This window comes from Sinocyclocheilus anshuiensis, unplaced genomic scaffold (genome assembly GCF_001515605.1).
Source record: "Sinocyclocheilus anshuiensis isolate Anshui unplaced genomic scaffold, SAMN03320099.WGS_v1.1 scaffold194, whole genome shotgun sequence".
Taxonomy (NCBI): Eukaryota; Metazoa; Chordata; class Actinopteri; order Cypriniformes; family Cyprinidae; genus Sinocyclocheilus; species Sinocyclocheilus anshuiensis.
In genome coordinates, this window is record NW_015546074.1 from 160,574 (window position 1) to 166,494 (window position 5,921).

Genomic DNA, 5,921 nt, shown 5'->3' on the forward strand with positions numbered 1-5,921 from the left:
ATAACAGCCAGTTTGAAGGTTTTGGGGACATATCCTAATGACAATGACGAATTAATAATAGTCAGAAGAGGACCTATGACTTCTGAAAGCACCTCTTTTAGGGGCTTAGATGGAATAGGGTCTAACATACATGTTGTTGGTTTAGATGATTTAACAAGTTTATATAACTCTTCCTCTCCTATAGTAGAGAATGAGTGGAATTGTTCCTCAGGGTATCTATAGAAAACTATCTGATGTGATACTGTAGCTGACGTCTGCATGGTTACAATTTTATCTCTAATAGTATCGATCTTGGAAGTAAAGTTCATAAAGTCATTACTGTTGTGCAGTTGGGAAATGTCAAAACCTGTTGATGCTGTTAATTTATCCACTGTATTGAATAAATACCTGGGGTTATGTTTGTTTTCTTCTAAAAGAGACGAAAAGTAATCAGATCTAGCCTAGAGCCCTCACATTCTTACTATCCTCAATTAAAGTTTGGATGCGTGTCTCTAATTCTGAAACCTTCTCTGTCAGCCTAACTATTTCCCTGCATTTATCACGTGAATCCCTTTGTCGCCGACAGAGAGAGCTAAACTATACATGTGGTATAGCAAGCGGTGCAAACAACAATAGCAGGAGAAGAAGCCATTACTCACCGTGATTGAAGAATGATTCTGACATACCAATGTTGTTTGATGAACTCGTGAAAAAACGGAGCGAGAGAAAAAAAGAAAACAGCAATAGATGAGAATGGAAATGCGAGTGACAAGCTAACCGGCTAACGAATGCTAACAACAGCAATAGATGAGAATGGAAACGCGAATGACAAGCTAACCGGCTAATGAATGCTAACGTGCTGCACTCGCAGTTTTAGAATAAAAGCGAACGATCAAATTAATCAGATTAGTTTGATATATAATATCAGAAAAAAGGTGGGAATTAAGTTATATTTTGTCACTTTAAACAATAGAGAGTGATAGTAAGATAGAGATTCAACAGAAATGCGGAGCTACACGGAGCTACAATCACAAACCACTCTGCAGCACGACAGACAGGAATCTATTTGGTGGTCCAAACCAAACATAATTCAATCAGGTAAAGCTATAAGCATAAAAGGTTCATGAGTGTAGGCTACATGTTTTTACAAACATTTGACACATTAAATAAAAATAATTCTGTGTCTATTTCAATGTGCAGCAGCTTTTTCTACATAGTTTAATGCTCTTTTCACATAATTAAATGTTCTCTAACCCAAACTGTTGCATTTCTTAATTAGAGTAATGAAATATAACTCGGCATATAACTTGAACTGCCCTTCCATCTGGCATCCTTCCATTCCATACAGTAATCAGCTTTATTTTCGATGGGTTTGTGCAAATTACAAATCATTACAATGGAAGATGTTTGGTGCTTGTTGCTTTTTCAAATGCACGTTATAAGCGGGGAGGCATTTCCTCATCTCATCACGTGAACTCACGGGCACTCACAAACAGAGAAATAGAGAGTAATATAATGCACGAAAATTATTTAAACCGAAAAAAAAAAATGCAATTCACAAGCACGTATTGAACCATGGATGTCATACCGAACGGTTCAATATTATAGTGAGAATTGTGGCATCCCTAGCTCTATGCTCTTATGTTGTATGTCAAGAATTGTCTCATTTGTCCCATGTTTCCCAAGGGTTTTTAAGAGAAACATCTGAGGCAAAGATGATACATAAACTAGATGTCAACAATCTCAAATTGTGCTTAGCCTGCAAATTATAAATTTCAATATGAACTAAAACCTTTCTCATAAAAGTATTTTAGGAGAAACGTTTGATAGGATTGATACTGGAAAAAAGAAAAGATCAAATGGAGACATTAAGTTCAGAGCTCTATACTCTTACTGTATGGCAAAAAAAAAGTTTTTTATTTTGTCTCAATTTTTATTTTATTCTATAAATTAGTATTTTAGAAAACACAACTGAGACAAAGATGATACTTATGAACAAAAATGACCATCTGTCATCTAAGATATGAAAGAGACACCTTTTGAGCAATATAATGTTTGTTTCCTTTATGAAATAAAAATTGAAAAGTAGTGTTTTTAATCTCAGTAGTTTCTCTAAAACAGCTATTGAATTGAGAATTACATTAAGAATAAATTTAGACCTTTGAGTAAGTTTCCTGCTTCTTCTCAAACGGTTTTATATGAAAATCTCAACATAAACTCAACATTTCTCATCAAATGTACTTGTACTCATCAAATGTGCTTGTACTGAATGTCAACAATTTGTCTTTCTTTTGTCTCAGTCCAGCTTTTTATTTCTCCTAAGGAATTTTATATGAAACATCTGAGACAGTGTTGATACAGCATGCACATTCTGCACAGTACAGAGCCGGACGCCCCTCACAGTGCCCCTGAATGCTTTTACTGTACTGAACATGCCAACGATGCCCTATTGTGCTAATATTGTCCTTTCAACGCCAAAGAAATGGGTTTGCTTAGCTAATGTGAACACTTTGTCTGGATTCCTGGAACCTTTACAAAACCGCTTACATAATTTCCAAATAGTGCCACTTCAGGCTCTGTTTCTGGCTCTGTTGTGGATTATTGTTGTGCTCTCTGAGAGCTCCGGCGTAATCTTTTGGCCGGAGTCATGATTACATGTTGTACTACATCAGAGGGCTGATAGTAGAGTCGGGTTACTCATTCATGACTTTATGTCTGGCAGTGTGAAACAATGATGTTGACAGTTACTTTCACCATAACAGTGACTAAGTAGTTTATAATTATGAATAATATAGTGTTATTAGGAATGTCTGTTTTTTTGTCAATAAATAAATTTAAAAATGTTATATTTACTATACCATTCATGACCTTGAGCTTGGAAAAGGTGTTTTTTAATATATATTTTTTAATATTATGATTTTTTTTAAATAAAATATAATAACTTTATAATATTACTAATATAATAATATAATATATTAAAGATTCAGTATAAAAAAGAAGTAAAAAAAAAAAAATCACTTAATATTTGGCAGTATTGTTGACTTGACTGCACAGATGCTATTGGAAGAGAAATTAACTGAGTTGGATGTCACTGAATTAATGATGAACTGACTTTAACTGGAAATTGACTATTTAATAAAGCTTTTTTTACTTTTTGTTTTAAATATTTAAGAGAGTGCCTCTTTTTTACTTTTTTAGTTTAAAACTGCTTTAAACAATAGTGTTTTTTTTTTAATCAAGTCAAGTCACCGTTGTTTATCTAGCGCTTTATACAACACAGATTGTGTCAAAGCAGCTTTACAGTATTAAACAGGAAGTTTAATACTGTAAAGTTTAGTGTGTCGATAATGCAAGAGGACGATAAAAAACACTTAATTTTCCAGTTAAAGTCAGTTCATCATTGATTCAGTGATGTCATCGTCCAGCTCAGTTAAGTTCAAATAGTATCTGTGCAATCAAGTCAACAATGTTGCCAGAAATTAGGTGTCCTCAACTAAGCAAGCCAAAGGCGACAAGTGGCAAGGAGCCAAAACTCCATCGGTGACAGAAATGGAGAAAAAAGACCATGGGAGAAACCAGGCTCAGTCAGGGGGCCAATTCTCCTCTGGCCAGACGAAACCAGCGTGGCATGATTTAATTCCAGGCTGCAACACAACTCAGAATTGTGCAGAAAACTAATCTGGTTCCTGTAGACTGTGCTGATGGCCGTCAAGGTGACAAAGTCTTTGCAAGGGAACTGTCTCTAGGGCTCCATCTAGTTGGCATGGTCTCCCGCTGGCATTCAGAGCTGTTGAGGTCATTTCTAGGTGCTGATCTACCATATGGACTGGATATAGACTGGATCCGGGTGAATGCAGTGACCATCTGATTTGGATACAGACTGGATTTGGGTGGCTACGGTGACCTCAGAATATGAATATATGAATGAAACAGACTAGATGTAACAGATGAATGAAACAGATGTAGATGCCATTCTTCTTATGATGTAACAAGTACATCAGGTGTTATGGGAAGTGTTCCTGGTATCGGATTTGAATGATAGAAATGTGATAGTGTTATGTGTAAGCCAGGCTAAAGAGATGGGTCTTTAATCTAGATTTAAACTGACAGAGTGTGTCTGCCTCCCGAACAATGCTAGGTAGATTGTTCCAGAGTTTGAGCGCTAAATAGGAAAAGGATCTGCCGCCCGCAGTTGATTTTGATATTCTAGGTATTATCAAATGGCCAGAGTTTTGAGATCGCAGCGGATGTGAAGAACTATAATGCGATAAGAGCTGGCTCAAGTAAAGAGGAGCTAAACCACTCAGGGTTTTATAAGTAATTAGCAAGATTTTAAAATGTATACAGTGTTTAACAGGGAGCCAGTGAAGTGTTGACAGAACCGGGCTAATATGGTCATACTTGCTGGTTCTAGTAAAAACTCTAGCTGCTGCATTTTGGACCAGCTGGAGTTTGTTTATTAAGTGTGCAGAACAACCACCCAATAAAGCATTACAATATCTAACCTTGAGGTCAAGAACGCATCAATTAACATTTTTGCATTTGACATTGAGATCATAGGTCATAATTTAGATATATTTTTAAGATGGAAAAATTTGGTTTCACAAATGCTAGGGACATGACTATTAAAGGAAAGATTGCTATCAAATAGCACATCTAGGTTCCTAACTGATGAAGAGGAATTAAGAGAGCAGCCATCAAGTAGACAGTGTTCTAGATCAGTGGTTCCCAACCCTGGTCCTGGAGGCACCCCAACACTCCACATTTTGCATGTCTCCTTTCTCTGACACGCCAATTTCAGGTCTTGAAGTCTCTACTAATGAGCTGATGACCTGAATCAGGTGTGTTTGATTAAGGAGACATGCAAAACGTGCAGTGTTGGGGTGCCTCCAGGACCAGGGTTGGGAACCACTGTTCTAGATTATTACATGCGGAGGATCTTTGAAAAGGTAGATTTGAGATCGGTCTGTAATTAACTAATTCACTAGGATCAAGTTGGGTTTTTGTGAATCAAGAGGAATGAGAGGCTTAATAACATCCAGAAGTTATTTTGAAAGTTTTTGGGACATATCCTACACAGTAAATCCAACGGATGATCCAATGGTAGCTGCACGGATCTCAGGCTGCCTGGCGGACATCTCGGCATGGATGAAAGAACATCACCTACAGCTCAACCTGGCAAAGACTGAGCTTCCAGAAGTCTGAGATCCGCTAGTGAGCGACGCCTCATGGTACCATCACAGAGAGGCTCAGCAGAATCAAGAGAAACACAAGAACTACAACCGACTTCAGCCACAGCCTTAGATGAAATCAACTGAAATAACTGAAATAATTAAATCTCCCAAGATCTGATTAAACAACTCCACAAACAGCATTACCAGCTTCACACATTACTAACCACACACTGTAAAACCTTTCACTGTAAATGTACAGTGAAATACTGGCAGCTGGGTTGCCAGCCACTTACTGTATTTTTACAGGACTACTACTGTAAACAACATTTACAGTTCTATACTGTAATGACCAAATACAGTTTTATACTGTTATACAACTTTTTTTTTTTTTACAGTATTAGACTGTTATTTACAGGGAATACTGTAATTCCTGCTTTTCATTCAGTACTCTTAGATTTACAAAAATTTAAAATATTATACTTTTTCATAACGGTAGTCACAACAGAAAAGAGAAAACAACATTCTCTGAGTTTTAACACATTTATTTATTTTTGAAGAAAAGAAGAGAAAATTGCCTTATATGAACATATTGGCTGAAATGCCAGCTGTAGTTTTTTTTTTTTTTAAATATAAAAATAATGGTGGCTGTCATAAAAACTTGATGGATTTATGCAAACATAAATTAAACATTGAAGAACAGTAAAAATGATAATGAATATGTTATATGGTGCATATATTAAGCAAAATGCCCCTCTCTACAGTTTATTT